General features: G+C 46.1%; 1 protein-coding gene across 2 annotated transcripts in view; it reads right to left on the bottom strand.

The window, feature by feature from the left end:
- The window catches only part of WNT5B (Wnt family member 5B), a 149,621-nt gene that overhangs the window by 13,390 nt on the left and 115,731 nt on the right, over positions 1-20,500 (bottom strand). The gene's annotated exons all lie outside the window — the stretch shown is intronic.

The raw sequence follows: 20,500 nt of genomic DNA, 5'->3' as shown, positions 1-20,500 counted from the left end.
TCTGAGAAAAAAGGAATTGACTGGTGAGCTTGGGAACTCAAAAAGGCCTGGGCGTCCACGGATGACAACAGTGGTGGATGATCGCCGCGTACTTAATTTGGTGAAGAAGAACCCGTTCACAACATCAACTGAAGTCCAGAACACTCTCAGTGAAGTAGGTGTATCTGTCTCTAAGTCAACAGTAAAGAGAAGACTCCATGACAGTAAATACAAAGGGTTCACATCTAGATGCAAACCATTCATCAATATCAAAAATAGACAGAAAAACACCTCAAGAAGCCAGCTCAGTTCTGGAAAAGTATTCTATGGACAGATGAGACAAAGATCAACCTGTACCAGAATGATGGGAAGAAAAAAGTTTGGAGAAGAAAGGGAACGGCACATGATCCAAGGCACACCACATCCTCTGTAAAACATGGTGGAGGCAACGTGATGGCATGGGCATGCATGGCTTTCAATGGCACTGGGTCACTTGTGATTATTGATGACATAAGAGCAGACAAGAGTAGCCGGATGAATTCTGAAGTGTACCGGGATATACTTTCAGCCCAGATTCAGCCAAATGCTGCAAAGTTGATTGGACGGCGCTTCATAGTACAGATGGACAATGACCCCAAGCATACAGCCAAAGCTACCCAGGAGTTCATGAGTGCCAAAAAGTGGAACATTCTGCAATGGCCAAGTCAATCTCCAGATCTAAACCCAATTGAGCATGCATTTCACTTGCTCAAATCCAGACTTAAGACGGAAAGACCCACAAACAAGCAAGACCTGAAGGCTGCGGCTGTAAAGGCCTGGCAAAGCATTAAGAAGGAGGAAACCCAGCGTTTGGTGATGTCCATGGGTTCCAGACTTAAGGCAGTGATTGCCTCCAAAGGATTTGCAACAAAATATTGAAAATAAAAATATTTTGTTTGGGTTATGTTTATTTGTCCAATTACTTTTGACCTCCTAAAATGTGGAGTGTTTGTAAAGAAATGTGTACAATTCCTACATTTTCTATCAGATATTTTTGTTCAACCCTTCAAATTAAACGTTACAATCTGCACTTGAATTCTGTTGTAGAGGTTTCATTTCAAATCCAATGTGGTGGCATGCAAAGCCCAACTCGCGAAAATTGTGTCACTGTCCAAATATTTCTGGCCCTAACTGTTATATATATATATGTGTGTATATATATATATCTGGAGACCACTTTCTTAAAACTGGAATACCTCTTTAAGCTTTATTTACATCACTCTGAAAAAGCCCTTTAAATTTTGCCCCCTATCTGATGCAATAGATCTCACTGAGTGGCACCTACGATCAACAAGCATATTAAAGGGAACCTGTCACCTCGTTTTTTGAGATTGAGCTATAAATACTGTTAAATAGGGCCTGCGCTGTGTGTTCCTATAGTGTATGTAGTGTACCCCGATTCCCCATGTATGCTGAGAAATAACTTACCAAAGTCGCCGTTTTCGCCTGTCAATCAGGCTGGTCAGGTCGGGAGGGCGTGGTGACATCACTGGTTCTTCCTCAGCTTTACGTTGGTGGCGTAGTGGCGTAGTGGTGAACAAGCAGCGCGCGATCTGCGCTGTCATCCCTTTCGTCGGTGGGGGCGGCCATCTTCCTGGGGCCGCGCATGCGCAGATCGAGTGCTCTGCTGCACGGGGCTTCAGGAAAATGGCCGCGGGATGCCGCGCGTGCGCATTAGAGATCGCGGCGGCCATTTTCCCAAAGCCGAGTTTGCATCTCGGCTTTGGGAAAATGGCCGCCGCGATCTCTAATGCGCACGCGCGGCATCCCGCGGCCATTTTCCTGAAGCCCCGTGCAGCAGAGCACTCGATCTGCGCATGCGCGGCCCCAGGAAGATAGCCGCCCCCACCGACGAAAGGGATGACAGCGCAGATCGCGCGCTGTGTCTTCACCACTACGCCACCAACGTAAAGCTGAGGAAGAACCAGCGATGTCACCACGCCCTCCCGACCTGACCAGCCTGATTGACAGGCGAAAACGGCGACTTTGGTAAGTTATTTCTCAGCATACATGGGGAATCGGGGTACACTACATACACTATAGGAACACACAGCGCAGGCCCTATTTAACAGTATTTATAGCTCAATCTCAAAAAACGGGGTGACAGGTTCCCTTTAACTCATACATTTATCATTAACGTGTCTGCAGCCACCACTAGGGGGAGCTCCCTGTATACAGAGATACATGATAAGATCCTGTCTGCAGCCACCACTAGGGGGAGCTCTCTGTATAGAGATACATAAGATCCTGTCTGCAGCCACCACTAGGGGGAGCTCCCTGTATACAGAGATAAGGTACCTTCACACATAACGATATTGTTAACGATATCGTTGCATTTTGTGACGTAGCAACGATATCGTTAAGGAAATCGTTCTGTGTGACAGCGACCAACGATCAGGCCCCTGCTGGGAGATCGTTGGTCGCTGAACAAAGTCCAGAACTTTATTTCGTCGCTGGATCTCCCGCGGACATCGCTGGATCGGCGTGTGTGACACCGATCCAGCGAGGTCTTCACTGGTAACCAGGGTAAACATCGGGTAACTAAGCGCAGGGCCGCGCTTAGTAACCCGATGTTTACCCTGGTTACCATCCTAAAAGTAAAAAAACAAACAGTACATACTTACCTAACGCTGTCTGTCCCCGGCGCTGTGCTCTGCACTCCTCCTGCACTGGCTGTGAGCGTCGGTCAGCCGGAAAGCAGAGCGGTGACGTCACCGCTCTGCTTTCCGGCCGCTGTGCTCACACAGACAGTACAGGAGGAGTGCAGAGAAGCAGAGCGCCGGGGACAGACAGCGTTAGGTAAGTATGTACTGTTTGTTTTTTTTACTTTTAGGATGGTAACCAGGGTAAACATCGGGTTACTAAGCGCGACCCTGCGCTTAGTTACCCGATGTTTACTCTGGTTACCGGCATCGTTGGTCGCTGGAGAGCGGTCTGTGTGACAGCTCTCCAGCGACCAAACAGCGATGCTGCAGCGATCCGGATCGTTGTCGGTATCGCTGCAGCGTCGCTTAATGTGAAGGTGCCTTTACATGATAAGATCCTGTCTGCAGCCACCACTAGGGGGAGCTCCATGTATACAGAGATACATGATAAGATCCTGTCTGCAGCCACCACTAGGGGGAGCTCCCTGTATATAGAGATACATGATAAGATCCTGTCTGCAGCCACCACTAGGGGGAGCTCCCTGTATACAGAGATACATGATAAGATCCTGTCTGTAGTCACCACTAGGGGGAGCTCCCTGTATACGGAGATACATGATAAGATCCTGTCTGCAGCCACTAGGGGGAGCTCCCTGTATAGAGATACATGATAAGATCCTGTCTGCAGCCACCACTAGGGGGAGCTCCCTGTATACAGAGATACATGATAAGATCCTGTCTGCAGCCACCACTAGGGGGAGCTCCCTGTATACAGAGATACATGATAAGATACTGTCTGCAGTCACCACTAGGGGGAGCTCCCTGTATAGAGATACATAAGATCCTGTCTGCAGCCACCACTAGGGGGAGCTCCCGGTATACAGAGATACATGATAAGATCCTTTCTGCAGCCACCACTAGGGGGAGCTCCCTGTATAGAGATACATAAGATCCTGTCTGCAGCCACCACTAGGGGGAGCTCCCTGTATACAGAGATACATGATAAGATCCTGTCTGCAGCCACCACTAGGGGGAGCTCCCTGTATACAGAGATACATGATAAGATCCTGTCTGCAGCCACCACTAGGGGGAGCTCCCTGTATACAGAGATACATGATAAGATCCTGTCTGCAGCCACCACTAGGGGGAGCTCCCTGTATACAGAGGTACGTGATAAGATCCTGTCTGCAGCCACCACTAGGGGGAGCTCCCTGTATACAGAGATACATGATAAGGTCCTGTCTGCAGTCACCACTAGAGGGAGCTCCCTGTATACAGAGATACATGATAAGGTCCTGTCTGCAGTCACCACTAGGGGGAGCTCCCTGTATACAGAGATACATGATAAGATCCTGTCTGCAGCCACCACTAAGGGGAGCTCCCTGTATACAGAGGTACGTGATAAGATCCTGTCTGCAGCCACCACTAGGGGGAGCTCCCTGTATACAGAGATACATGATAAGATCCTGTCTGCAGCCACCACTAGGGGGAGCTCCCTGTATACAGAGATACATGATAAGATCCTGTCTGCAGTCACCACTAGGGGGAGCTCCCTGTATACAGAGATACATGATAAGATCCTGTCTGCAGCCACCACTAGGGGGAGCTCCCTGTATACAGAGATACATGATAAGATCCTGTCTGTAGCCACCACTAGGGGGAGCTCCCTGTATACAGAGATACATGATAAGATCCTGTCTGTAGCCACCACTAGGGGGAGCTCCCTGTATTACAGAGATACATGATAAGATCCTGTCTGTAGCCACCACTAGGGGGAGCTCCCTGTATACAGAGATACATGATAAGATCCTGTCTGTAGCCACCACTAGGGGGAGCTCCCTGTATACAGAGGTACGTGATAAGATCCTGTCTGCAGCCACCACTAGGGGGAGCTCCCTGTATACAGAGATACATGATAAGATTCTGTCTGCAGCCACCACTAGGGGGAGCTCCCTGTATACAGAAATACATGATAAGATCCTGTCTGCAGCCACCACTAGGGGGAGCTCCCTGTATACAGAGATACTTGGTAACATACTGAAGGTCATGCTGGGACTTCTGGTGTTAAAGGAGCCTGGGGTCGGAAGAACATGACTCATTTACTGTCCAGACCATTTGTAGGACACATCAGATACTTTATACCTCAGGGTCTCAGCAATTTTTGGAGCTGCTATCAGTAGGAATGATAACAGATAACCTCCATTGCCCTGGTACTGACACAGGATGAGGGGCACTGGGAGACCCCCAGGGGGCTGCTCCGAACCTGTTTTCCTATAATAGTCAATGGGTCGACTGCTGCCATCCAGTGGCCGCTGCAGGTGGGGCGGCTTTGAGGTCCCTGTTATCTGGGTGGGGATCCTGTAGGGTCAGTTGTTTAGGGGCTGATTACATGCAGGAATCCACAGGGATAAGACTGGTGATAATATGGGGGCTGATAAGGTACTGGGACCCCCTTAGGGCCAAATAGGGAGGGTTTCCAGGTGCTGTGGGAATGTTTCCCTGGGGTTATGCAGTCACTGATTACTGCACATTGTAAAAATAACTTTCTCCCATGTGAGACCCTTGCAGGGCTGACTGTGGGGGTCTCCCTCTGTATAGGGGGTGTACGGCCATGAGCAGCTCTATGGTGACCACTGCAGTTCTTCAGGAGACTCCTGGATCTTATGAGCTTCAGTCTTGTGAGAAGAAAGTGGCTGAAAGCTGCAGCAATGATGGAGTCAGTGGTCCCTGCCCCCTCTGATCTGGGGATTAGGAATGCAGGGGGCTCTGCCCCTTTAACACCTATCTTTATTATGTGGCCTGAGACTCAGCCCAAATCTAGGAGTCTCTTCTCCATTTCAAAAAGATGGAGACAATGAGACCTCACACCTCAAATCAAAGGGCAGATGTTCTGCTAATGACGGGGGAGGGGGCAGAGGGCTGAGGCCAAGGGCAGCCCCCTCTATAGCAACACAGCCCCACTCTCCATATGTGGTAGTGTTACCCCCAAACAACGACACCTCCTGGCCCTGAACCCCAGGAACTGTGCAGGGTATATAAACAGGAGGAGTAGTACTGTGCAGTGTATATATACAGGAGGAGCGGTACTGTGCAGTGTATATATACAGGAGGAGCGGTACTGTGCAGTGTATATATACAGGAGGAGCGGTACTGTGCAGCGTATATATACAGGAGGAGTGGTACTGTGCAGTGTATATATACAGGAGGAGTGGTACTGTGCAGTGTATATATACAGGAGGAGTGGTGCTGTGCAGTGTATATATACAGGAGGAGTGGTGCTGTGCAGGGTATATAAACAGGAGGAGTGGTACTGTGCAGTGTGTATATACAGGAGGAGTGGTACTGTGCAGCGTATATATACAGGAGGAGTGGTACTGTGCAGTGTATATATACAGGAGGAGTGGTACTGTGCAGTGTATATATACAGGAGGAGTGGTACTGTGCAGTGTATATATACAGGAGGAGTGGTACTGTGCAGTGTATACATACAGGACAGGAGGAGTGGTACTGTGCAGTGTATATATACAGGAGTGGTACTGTGCAGTGTATATATACAGGAGGAGCGGTACTGTGCAGTGTATACATACAGGACAGGAGGAGTGGTACTGTGCAGTGTATATATACAGGAGTGGTACTGTGCAGTGTATATATACAGGAGGAGCGGTACTGTGCAGTGTATATATACAGGACAGGTGGAGTGGTACCGTGCAGTGTATATATACAGGAGTGGTACTGTGCAGCGTATATATACAGGAGGAGTGGTACTGTGCAGTGTATATATACAGGAGGAGTGGTACTGTGCAGTGTATATATACAGGAGGAGTGGTACTGTGCAGTGTATACATACAGGACAGGAGGAGTGGTACTGTGCAGTGTATATATACAGGAGTGGTACTGTGCAGTGTATATATACAGGAGGAGCGGTACTGTGCAGTGTATATATACAGGACAGGTGGAGTGGTACCGTGCAGTGTATATATACAGGAGGAGCGGTACTGTGCAGTGTATATATACAGGAGGAGCGGTACTGTGCAGTGTATATATACAGGAGGAGCGGTACTGTGCAGTGTATATATACAGGAGGAGCGGTACTGTGCAGTGTATATATACAGGAGGAGCGGTACTGTGCAGTGTATACATACAGGACAGGAGGAGTGGTACTGTGCAGTGTATATATACAGGAGTGGTACTGTGCAGTGTATATATACAGGAGGAGTGGTACTGTGCAGTGTATATATACAGGACAGGTGGAGTGGTACCGTGCAGTGTATATATACAGGAGTGGTACTGTGCAGTGTATATATACAGGAGGAGCGGTACTGTGCAGTGTATATATACAGGAGGAGCGGTACTGTGCAGTGTATATATACAGGAGGAGCGGTACTGTGCAGTGTATATATACAGGAGGAGTGGTACTGTGCAGTATATATATACAGGACAGGAGGAGTGGTACTGTGCAGTGTATATATACAGGAGGAGTGGTACCGTGCAGTGTATACATACAGGACAGGAGGAGTGGTACTGTGCAGTGTATATATACAGGACAGGTGGAGTGGTACCGTGCAGTGTATATATACAGGAGGAGTGGTACTGTGCAGTGTATATATACAGGAGGAGTGGTACTGTGCAGTGTATATATACAGGAGGAGTGGTACTGTGCAGTATATATATACAGGACAGGAGGAGTGGTACTGTGCAGTGTATATATACAGGAGGAGTGGTACTGTGCAGTGTATATATACAGGAGGAGTGGTACTGTGCAGTGTATATATACAGGAGGAGTGGTACTGTGCAGTGTATATATACAGGACAGGAGGAGTGGTACTGTGCAGGGTATATATACAGGAGGAGTGGTACTGTGCGGTGTATATATACAGGAGGAGTGGTACTGTGCAGTGTATATATACAGGAGGAGTGGTACTGTGCAGTGTATATATACAGGAGGAGTGGTACTGTGCAGTGTATATATACAGGAGGAGTGGTACTGTGCAGTGTATATATACAGGAGGAGTGGTACTGTGCAGTGTATATATACAGGAGGAGTGGTACTGTGCAGTGTATATATACAGGAGGAGTGGTACTGTGCAGTATATATATACAGGACAGGAGGAGTGGTACTGTGCAGTGTATATATACAGGAGGAGTGGTACTGTGCAGTGTATATATACAGGAGGAGTGGTACTGTGCAGTGTATATATACAGGAGGAGTGGTACTGTGCGGTGTATATATACAGGAGGAGTGGTACTGTGCAGTGTATATATACAGGACAGGAGGAGTGGTACTGTGCAGGGTATATATACAGGAGTGGTACTGTGCAGTGTATATATACAGGACAGGAGGAGTGGTACCGTGCAGTGTATATATACAGGAGTGGTACTGTGCAGTGTATATATACAGGAGGAGCGGTACTGTGCAGTGTATATATACAGGAGGAGCGGTACTGTGCAGTGTATATATACAGGAGGAGCGGTACTGTGCAGTGTATATATACAGGAGGAGCGGTACTGTGCAGTGTATACATACAGGACAGGAGGAGTGGTACTGTGCAGTGTATATATACAGGAGTGGTACTGTGCAGTGTATATATACAGGAGGAGTGGTACTGTGCAGTGTATATATACAGGACAGGTGGAGTGGTACCGTGCAGTGTATATATACAGGAGTGGTACTGTGCAGTGTATATATACAGGAGGAGCGGTACTGTGCAGTGTATATATACAGGAGGAGCGGTACTGTGCAGTGTATATATACAGGAGGAGTGGTACCGTGCAGTGTATACATACAGGACAGGAGGAGTGGTACTGTGCAGTGTATATATACAGGACAGGTGGAGTGGTACCGTGCAGTGTATATATACAGGAGGAGTGGTACTGTGCAGTGTATATATACAGGAGGAGTGGTACTGTGCAGTATATATATACAGGACAGGAGGAGTGGTACTGTGCAGTGTATATATACAGGAAGAGTGGTACTGTGCAGTGTATATATACAGGAGGAGTGGTACTGTGCAGTGTATATATACAGGAGGAGTGGTACTGTGCGGTGTATATATACAGGAGGAGTGGTACTGTGCGGTGTATATATACAGGACAGGAGGAGTGGTACTGTGCAGGGTATATATACAGGAGGAGTGGTACTGTGCGGTGTATATATACAGGAGGAGTGGTACTGTGCAGTGTATATATACAGGAGGAGTGGTACTGTGCAGTGTATATATACAGGAGGAGTGGTACTGTGCAGTGTATATATACAGGAGGAGTGGTACTGTGCAGTGTATATATACAGGAGGAGTGGTACTGTGCAGTGTATATATACAGGAGGAGTGGTACTGTGCAGTGTATATATACAGGAGGAGTGGTACTGTGCAGTATATATATACAGGACAGGAGGAGTGGTACTGTGCAGTGTATATATACAGGAGGAGTGGTACTGTGCAGTGTATATATACAGGAGGAGTGGTACTGTGCAGTGTATATATACAGGAGGAGTGGTACTGTGCGGTGTATATATACAGGAGGAGTGGTACTGTGCGGTGTATATATACAGGACAGGAGGAGTGGTACTGTGCAGGGTATATATACAGGAGGAGTGGTACTGTGCGGTGTATATATACAGGACAGGAGGAGTGGTACTGTGCAGTGTATATATACAGGAGGAGTGGTACTGTGCAGTGTATATATACAGGAGGAGTGGTACTGTGCAGTGTATATATACAGGAGGAGTGGTACTGTGCAGGGTATATATACAGGAGGAGTGGTACTGTGCAGGGTATATATACAGGAGGAGTGGTACTGTGCAGTGTATATATACAGGAGGAGTGGTACTGTGCAGTGTATATATATACAGGAGGAGTGGTACTGTGCAGTGTATATATACAGGAGGAGTGGTACTGTGCAGTGTATATATACAGGACAGGAGGAGTGGTACTGTGCAGTGTATATATACAGGACAGGAGGAGTGGTACTGTGCAGTGTATATATACAGGACAGGAGGAGTGGTACCGTGCAGTGTATATATACAGGACAGGAGGAGTGGTACTGTGCAGTGTATATACAGGAGGAGTGGTACTGTGCAGTGTATATATACAGGACAGGAGGAGTGGTACTGTGCAGTGTATATATACAGGACAGGAGGAGTGGTACTGTGCAGTGTATATATACAGGACAGGAGGAGTGGTACCGTGCAGTGTATATATACAGGAGGAGTGGTACTGTGCAGTGTATATATACAGGAGGAGTGGTACTGTGCAGTGTATATATATACAGGAGGAGTGGTACTGTGCAGTGTATATATACAGGAGGAGTGGTACTGTGCAGTGTATATATACAGGACAGGAGGAGTGGTACTGTGCAGTGTATATATACAGGACAGGAGGAGTGGTACTGTGCAGTGTATATATACAGGACAGGAGGAGTGGTACTGTGCAGTGTATATATACAGGACAGGAGGAGTGGTACTGTGCAGTGTATATATACAGGACAGGAGGAGTGGTACCGTGCAGTGTATATATACAGGAGGAGTGGTACTGTGCAGTGTATATATACAGGAGGAGCGGTACTGTGCAGTGTATATATACAGGGGGAGCGGTACTGTGCAGTGTATATATACAGGAGGAGTGGTACTGTGCAGTGTATATATACAGGAGGAGCGGTACTGTGCAGTGTATACAGGAGGAGTGGTACTGTGCAGTGTCTATATACAGGACAGGAGGAGTGGTACTGTGCAGTGTATATATACAGGACAGGAGGAGTGGTACTGTGCAGTGTATACAGGAGGAGTGGTACTGTGCAGTGTATATATACAGGACAGGAGGAGTGGTACTGTGCAGTGTATATATACAGGACAGGAGGAGTGGTACTGTGCAGTGTATATATACAGGACAGGAGGAGTGGTACCGTGCAGTGTATATATACAGGAGGAGTGGTACTGTGCAGTGTATATATACAGGAGGAGTGGTACTGTGCAGTGTATATATATACAGGAGGAGTGGTACTGTGCAGTGTATATATACAGGAGGAGTGGTACTGTGCAGTGTATATATACAGGACAGGAGGAGTGGTACTGTGCAGTGTATATATACAGGACAGGAGGAGTGGTACTGTGCAGTGTATATATACAGGACAGGAGGAGTGGTACTGTGCAGTGTATATATACAGGACAGGAGGAGTGGTACCGTGCAGTGTATATATACAGGAGGAGTGGTACTGTGCAGTGTATATATACAGGAGGAGCGGTACTGTGCAGTGTATATATACAGGGGGAGCGGTACTGTGCAGTGTATATATACAGGAGGAGTGGTACTGTGCAGTGTATATATACAGGAGGAGCGGTACTGTGCAGTGTATACAGGAGGAGTGGTACTGTGCAGTGTATATACAGTGGGGCAAAAAAGTATTTAGTCAGTCAGCAATAGTGCAAGTTCCACCACTTAAAAAGATGAGAGGCGTCTGTAATTTACATCATAGGTAGACCTTAACTATGGGAGACAAACTGAGAAAAAAAAATCCAGAAAATCACATTGTCTGTTTTTTTATCATTTGATTTGCATATTATGGTGGAAAATAAGTATTTGGTCAGAAACAAACAATCAAGATTTCTGGCTCTCACAGACCTGTAACTTCTTCTTTAAGAGGCTCCTCTGTCCTCCACTCATTACCTGTAGTAATGGCACCTGTTTAAACTTGTTATCAGTATAAAAAGACACCTGTGCACACCCTCAAACAGTCTGACTCCAAACTCCACTATGGTGAAGACCAAAGAGCTGTCAAAGGACACCAGAAACAAAATTGTAGCCCTGCACCAGGCTGGGAAGACTGAATCTGCAATAGCCAACCAGCTTGGAGTGAAGAAATCAACAGTGGGAGCAATAATTAGAAAATGGAAGACATACAAGACCACTGATAATCTCCCTCCATCTGGGGCTCCACGCAAAATCCCACCCCGTGGGGTCAGAATGATCACAAGAACGGTGAGCAAAAATCCCAGAACCACGCGGGGGGACGTAGTGAATGAACTGCAGAGAGCTGGGACCAATGTAACAAGGCCTACCATAAGTAACACACTACGCCACCATGGACTCAGATGCTGCAGTGCCAGACGTGTCCCACTGCTTAAGCCAGTACATGTCCGGGCCCGTCTGAAGTTTGCTAGAGAGCATTTGGATGATCCAGAGGAGTTTTGGGAGAATGTCCTATGGTCTGATGAAACCAAACTGGAACTGTTTGGTAGAAACACAACTTGTCGTGTTTGGAGGAAAAAGAATACGGAGTTGCATCCATCAAACACCATACCTACTGTAAAGCATGGTGGTGGAAACATCATGCTTTGGGGCTGTTTCTCTGCAAAGGGGCCAGGACGACTGATCCGGGTACATGAAAGAATGAATGGGGCCATGTATCGTGAGATTTTGAGTGCAAACCTCCTTCCATCAGCAAGGGCATTGAAGATGAAACGTGGCTGGGTCTTTCAACATGACAATGATCCAAAGCACACCGCCAGGGCAACGAAGGAGTGGCTTCGTAAGAAGCATTTCAAGGTCCTGGAGTGGCCTAGCCAGTCTCCAGATCTCAACCCTATAGAAAACCTTTGGAGGGAGTTGAAAGTCCGTGTTGCCAAGCGAAAAGCCAAAAACATCACTGCTCTAGAGGAGATCTGCATGGAGGAATGGGCCAACATACCAACAACAGTGTGTGGCAACCTTGTGAAGACTTACAGAAAACGTTTGACCTCTGTCATTGCAACAAAGGATATATTACAAAGTATTGAGATGAAATTTTGTTTCTGACCAAATACTTATTTTCCACCATAATATGCAAATAAAATTTAAAAAAAACAGACAATGTGATTTTCTGGATTTTTTTTTCTCAGTTTGTCTCCCATAGTTGAGGTCTACCTATGATGTAAATTACAGACGCCTCTCATCTTTTTAAGTGGTGGAACTTGCACTATTGCTGACTGACTAAATACTTTTTTGCCCCACTGTATACAGGAGGAGTGGTACTGTGTAGTGTATATATACAGGAGGAGTGGTACTGTGCAGTGTATATATACAGGAGGAGTGGTAAAGTGCAGTGTATATATACAGGACAGGAGGAGTGGTACTGTGCAGTGTATATATACAGGAGGAGTGGTACTGTGCAGTGTATATATACAGGAGGAGTGGTACTGTGCAGTATATATATACAGAACAGGAGGAGTGGTACTGTGCAGTATATATATATACAGGAGGAGTGGTACTGTGCAGTATATATATATACAGGAGGAGTGGTACTGTGCAGTGTATATATACAGGGGGAGTGGTACTGTGCAGTGTATATATACAGGAGGAGTGGTACTGTGCAGTGTATATATACAGGAGGAGTGGTACTGTGCAGTGTATATATACAGAACAGGAGGAGAGGTACTGTGCAGTGTATATATACAGAACAGGAGGAGAGGTACTGTGCAGTGTATATATACAGGAGGAGTGGTACTGTGCAGTGTATATATATATACACAGGAGGAGTGGTACTGTGCAGTGTATATATATATACAGGAGGAGTGGTACTGTGCAGTGTATATATACAGGAGGTGTATATATACAGGAGGAGCGGTACTGTGCAGTGTATATATACAGGAGGAGTGGTACTGTGCAGTGTATATATACAGAACAGGAGGAGCGGTACTGTGCAGTGTATATATACAGGAGGAGTGGTACTGTGCAGTGTATATATACAGGACAGGAGGAGTGGTACTGTGCAGTGTATATATATACAGGAGGAGTGGTACTGTGCAGTGTATATATACAGGAGGAGTGGTACTGTGCAGTGTATATATACAGGTGGAGTGGTACTGTGCAGTGTATATATACAGGAGGAGTGGTACTGTGCAGTGTATATATACAGGAGGAGTGGTACTGTGCAGTGTATATATACAGGAGGAGTGGTACTGTGCAGTGTATATATATACAGGAGGAGTGGTACTGTGCAGTGTATATATACAGGAGGAGTGGTACTGTGCAGTGTATATATACAGGAGGAGTGGTACTGTGCAGTGTATATATACAGAACAGGAGGAGCGGTACTGTGCAGTGTATATATACAGGAGGAGTGGTACTGTGCAGTGTATATATACAGGACAGGAGGAGTGGTACTGTGCAGTGTATATATACAGGAGGAGTGGTACTGTGCAGTGTATATATACAGGAGGAGTGGTACTGTGCAGTGTATATATACAGGAGGAGTGGTACTGTGCAGTGTATATATACAGGACAGGAGGAGTGGTACTGTGCAGTGTATATATACAGGAGGAGTGGTACTGTGCAGTGTATATATACAGGAGGAGTGGTACTGTGCAGTGTATATATACAGGAGGAGTGGTACTGTGCAGTGTATATATACAGGAGGAGTGGTACTGTGCAGTGTATATATACAGGAGGAGTGGTACTGTGCAGTGTATATATATACAGGAGGAGTGGTACTGTGCAGTGTATATATACAGGAGGAGTGGTACTGTGCAGTGTATATATACAGGAGGAGTGGTACTGTGCAGTGTACATGTACAGGAGGAGTGGTACTGTGCAGTGTATATATACAGGAGGAGTGGTACTGTGCAGTGTAGATATACAGGAGTGGTACTGTGCAGTGTAGATATACAGGAGGAGTGGTACTGTGCAGTGTATATATACAGGAGGAGTTGTACTGTGCAGTGTATATATGCAATGCTCACTAAAATAAAGGGAACACTTAAACAACACAATCTAACTCCAAGCAAATCAAACTTCTGTGAAATCAAACTGTCCACTTAGGAAGCAACACTGACTGACAATCAATTTCACATGCTGTTGTGCAGATGGAATAGACAACAGATGGAAATTATTGGCAATTATCAAGACCCCCTCAATAAAGGAGTGGTTCTGCAGGTGGGGACCACAGACCACATCTCAGGACCAATGCTTTCTGGCTGATATTTTAGCCACTTTTGAATGTTGGTTGCGCTTTCACACTCGTGGTAGCATGAGACGGACTCTACAACCCACACAAGTGGCTCAGGTAGTGCAGCTCATCCAGGTTGGCACATCAATGCGAGCTGTGGCAAGAAGGTTTGCTGTTTCTGTCAGCGTAGGGTCCACAAGCTGTAGGCGTTACCAGGAGACAGGCCAGTACACCGGGAGACGTGGAGGGGGTCGTAGGAGGGCAACAACCCAGCAGCAGGACCGCTACCTCAGCCTTTGTGCGAGGAACAGGAGGAGCTCTGCAAGAGCCCTGCAAAATGACCTCCAGCAGGCCACAAATGTACATGTGTCTGCACAAACGGTTAGAAACCGACTCCATGAGGATGGTCTGAGTGCCCGACATCCACAGATGGAGGTTGTGCTCACAACCCAACACCGTGCAGAACGCTTGGCATTTGCCACAGAACATCAGGATTGGCAAATTCGCCACTGGCGCCCTGTGCTCTTCACAGATGAAAGCAGGTTCACACTGCGCACATGTGACAGACGTGACAGAGTCTGGAGACGCCGTGGAGAGCGATCTGCTGCCTGAAACATCCTTCAGCATGACCGGTTTGGCAGTGGGTCAGTAATGGTGTGGGGTGGCATTTCTTTGGAGGCCCGCACAGCCCTCCATGTGCTCGCCAGAGGTAGCCTGACTACCATTAGGTACCGAGATGAGATCCTCACCCCTTGTGAGACCATATGCTGGTGCGGTTGGCCCTGGGTTCCTCCTAATGCAGGACAATGCCAGACCTCATGTGGCTGGAGTGTGTCAGCAGTTCCTGCAAGATGGAGGCATTGAAGCTATGGACTGGCCCGCCCGTTCCCCAGACCTGAATCCGATTGACCACATCTGGGACATCATGTCTCGCACCATCCACCAACGTCACGCTGCACCACAGACTGTCCAGGAGTTGGCGGATGCTTTAGTCCAGGTCTGGGAGGAGATCCCTCAGGAGACCATCCGCCGCCTCATCAGGAGCATGCCCAGGCGTTGTAGGGAGGTCATACAGGCACGTGGAGGCCACACACACTACTGAGCATCATTTCCTTGTCTTCAGGCATTTCCACTGAATTTGGATCAGCCTGTAACTTCATTTTGCCACTTTGATTTTGAGCATCATTCCAACTCCAGACCTCCGTGGGATATTAGTTGTGATTTACATTGATCATTTTTAGGTTTTTATTTTTCTCAACACATTCCACAATGTAATGAAGATTTACAACTGGAATATTTCATTCAGAGATATCTAGGATCTGGGATTTTAGTGTATTTTACTGTTCCCCTTATTTTGTTGAGCAGTACACAGTACAAAAGTTTGGACACACCTTCTCATTTAAAGATTTTTCTGTATTTTCATGACTATGAAAATTGTACATTCACACAGAAGGCATCAAAACTATGAATTAACACATGTGGAATTATATATTTAACAAAAAAGTGTGAAACAACTGAAATTATGTCTTATATTCTAGGTTCTTCATCTATGCTTTGATGACTGCTTTGCACACTCTTGGCATTCTCTTGATGAGCTTCAAGAGGTAGTCACCGGGAATGGTTTTCACTTCACAGGTGTGCCCTGTCAGGTTTAATAAGTGGGATTTCTTGCCTTATAAATGGGGTTGGGACCATCAGTTGTGTTGAGCAGAAGTCTGGTAGATACACAGCTGATAGTCCTACTGAATAGACTGTTAGAATTTGTATTATGGCAAGAAAAAAGCAGCTAAGTAAAGAAAAACGAGTGGCCATCATTACTGTAAGAAATGAAGGTCAGTCAGTCCGAAAAATTGGGAAAACTTTGAAAGTGTCCTCAATTGCAGTGGCAAAAAACATCAAGCGCTACAAAGAAACTGGCTCACATGAGGACCGCCCCAGGAAAGGAAGACCAATAGTCACCTCTGCTTCTGAGGATAAGTTTATCAGAGTCACCAGCCTCAGAAATCGCAGGTTAACAGCAGCTCAGATTAGAGACCAGGTCAATGCCACACAGAGCTCTAGCAGCAGACACATCTCTACAACAACTGTTAAGAGGAGACTTTGTGCAGCAGGCCTTCATGGTAACATAGCTGCTAGGAAACCACTGCTAAGAACAGGCAACAAGCAGAGGAGACTTTTCTGGGCTAAAGAACACAAGGAATGGACATTAGACCAGTGGAAATCTGTGCTTTGGTCTGATGAGTCCAAATCTGAGATTTTTGGTTCCAACCACCGTGTCTTTGTGCGACGCAGAAAAGGTGAACGGATGGACTCTACATGCCTGGTTCCCACCGTGAAGCATGGAGGAGGAGGTGTGATGGTGTGGGGGGGCTTTGCTGGTGACACTGTTGGGGATTTATTCAAAATTGAAGGCATACTGAACCAGCATGGCTACCACAGCATCTTGCAGCGGCATGCTATTCCATCCGGTTTGCGTTTAGTTGGACCATCATTTATTTTTCAACAGGACAATGACCCCAAACACCTCCAGGCTGTGTAAGGGCTATTTGACCAAGAAGGAGAGTGATGGGGGGCTACACCAGATGACCTGGCCTCCACAGTCACCAGATCTGAACCCAATCGAGATGGTTTGGGGTAAGCTGGACTGCAGAGTGAAGGCAGAAGGGCCAACAAGTGCTAAGCATCTCTGGGAACTGCTTCAAGATTGTTGGAAGACCATTTCCGGTGACTACCTCTTGAAGCTCATCAAGAGAATGCCAAGAGTGTGCAAAGCAGTCATCAAAGCAAAAGGTGGCTCCTATGAAGAACCTAGAATCTACTATATAATTGTCTAAGGGTCACTTCCGTCTGTCTTTCTATCTGTCTGTCACGGATATTCATTGGTCGCGGCCTCTGTCTGTCATAGAAATCCAAGTTGCTGATTGGTCGTGGCAAAACACCCACGACCAATCAGCGACGGGAACAGTCCGGCGGAAAAATGGCCGCTCTTTCCTCCCCGCAGTCAGTGCCTGCTCCTTACTCCCCTCCAGGCAGCCCTCACACATGGTTAATGCCAGCGTTAATGGCCCGCGGTGTAACGCACTCCATTAACGCAGCTATTAACCCTGTGAGACCAACTTTTTACTATTGATGCTGCGTATGCAGCATCAATAGTAATAAGATCTAATGTTACAAATAATACTAATAAAAAAAAAAAAAGATTATTCTCACCCTCCGACGTCGCGTCCTTTCCTCGGCAGTGCAAGCGGCAGGTTCCGGTGCCAAGGATGCTATGCGAGAAGGACCTGCCATGATGTCACGGTCATGTGACCGTGACGTCATCACAGGTCCTGCGCTCATACCAACCCTGGGACCGGAAGCTACCGCGTGCACCGCACACAGGCGACAGGACTTCAACGGCCCTTCGGAAGGTGAGTATATGTTTACTTTTTATTTTAAGTCTTTTTTAACCAAGCATATAGTGCCCACATTGCTATATACTACGTGGGCTGTGTTACATACTGCGTGGGCTGTTACATACTACATCTCTGTGCTATACACTATGTAGCTGGGCAATATACAACGTGACTGTGCAATATACAACGTGACTGTGCAATATACTATGTGGCTGTGCAATATACTATGTGCTCTGTGTTATATACTACGTAGCTGTGCAATATACTATGTGGCTGTGTCGGTTCTGTTATATACTACATCGACTGTGCAATATACTACGTAGCTCTGTTATATACTACGTGGCTGTGCAATATACTACGTGCCTCTACAATATACTACGTGGCTATGTTATATACTACGTCGCTGACCAATATACTGCATAGCTGTGCAATACACTACGTAGCTGTGCAATACACTACGTGACTGTGTTATATACTACGTGGCTCTACAATATACTACGTGGCTATGTTATATACTACGTCGCTGACCAATATACTGCATAGCTGTGCAATACACTATGTAGCTGTGCAATACACTACGTGACTGTGTTATATACTATGTGGCTCTACAATATACTACGTGGCTATGTTATATACTACGTGGCTCTGCTATATACTACGTGGCTGACCAATATACTGCATACCTGTGCAATACACTACGTGGCTATGTTATATACTACGTGGCTCGGTTATATACTACGTAGTCATGAAAATACAGAAAAATCTTTAAATGACAAGGTGTGTCCAAACTTTTGTAATATATATATATAAAATTGACAGCTGCCAGATGTGAACAAAGGGGACTTAAAGAGTGAGAGCGATGGTGCCAAAGAGTATATACCGTACAGTTGCTAAGGTGGGGCCCCGACATGGGATACTCACCACACACGGGGATATGAACACACACATAAAATGCGCCACACACTACCACGTGCTTGAACACATATACCACCCTCAGCACACATTTCACCACACATACACCAACCTCGTCACATAAGAGTCGAAACACAAAAGTCGCCGCTCAAAACTCACCACGCGCAAAACTCGCCACATGCAAAACTAGGCTCACGCAAAACTCGCCACACGTGCAAAACTCACCTCATGGAAAACTCGCCACACGCAAAACTTGCACACGCGGAAAAATTGCCACATGCACAAAAGTTGCAACACATGCAAAAGTTGCCTCACACAAAACTTGTACATACTCAAAACGCACCACACATAAAACTCGCCACGCGCAAAACTTGCTGCACACAACTTGCTACACTAACCTGTCACATGCAACTCGACACACAAAAAGTTGCTACACGCATGTCGCCACACAAAACTCATCTCACAAAAGTCGCTACATGCATGTCGCCACACGCAACTCAACACACACAACTTGACACATGAAATTCGCCCTAAAACACACACAGGTCTGGTATTGTTCTTCAAAAATAAAAATCTGATTAATAAGCAGACAAACTACAAGAGCAACAAATGTACCATATAGGAAATACGGCTGCTGTCAGTCACATGACCTGTCTATTATGTGTATGTGTGAGCTAATATATACTGCCAGGGGGGAGGGCTCCCTGTTGGCTGGGGATTTATCAGGCGGCCAATTTAGCTTACAAATACTGAGGTAAAAATACTGAGCAAATAATGTGTGAACGAGGTCTAATACAGGAGGAGATGACACACAGGTATATACTATATACAGGGGAGATGACACACAGATATATACAGGATGAGATGACACACAGGTATATACTATATACAGAAGCAGATGACATACAGGTATATACTATATACAGGAGCAGATGACACACAGATATATACAGGATGAGATGACACAGGTATATACTATATACAGAAGCAGATGACACACAGGTATATACTATATACAGGAGCAGATGACACACAGGTATATACTATATACAGGAGGAGATGACACACTGGTATATACTATATACAGGAGGAGATGACACACTGGTATATACTATATACAGGAGGAGATGACATACAGGTATATACTATATACAGGAGGAGATGACACACTGGTATATACCATATACAGGAGGAGATGACATACAGGTATATACTATATACAGGAGGAGATGACAATAAGGTATACACCAACACCGGAGCTACCGCCTCACCAACACCGGAGCTCCTGCAACCCTCAACCTACTGTCTCCTTCCCCATAATCCTGTAGAATGTAAGCCCGCAAGGGCAGGGTCCTCGCCCCTCTGTATCAGTCCGTCATTGTTAGTTTGTTTACTGTATGTGATATTTGTAACTTGTATGTAACCCCTTCTCATGTACAGCACCATGGAATCAATGGTGCTATATAAATAAATAATAATAATAATAATAATAATAATAATAATAATAAAATACTATATAGAGGAGCAGATGACACACAGGTATATACTATATACAGGGGAGATGACACAGAGGTATATACTATATACAGGAGATGACACACAGGTATATACTATATA

The sequence above is a fragment of the Ranitomeya imitator genome, chromosome 4, assembly GCF_032444005.1.
Source record: "Ranitomeya imitator isolate aRanImi1 chromosome 4, aRanImi1.pri, whole genome shotgun sequence".
In the NCBI taxonomy this organism is placed as follows: Eukaryota; Metazoa; Chordata; class Amphibia; order Anura; family Dendrobatidae; genus Ranitomeya; species Ranitomeya imitator.
This window is presented reverse-complemented; position numbering and strand designations above follow the sequence as displayed.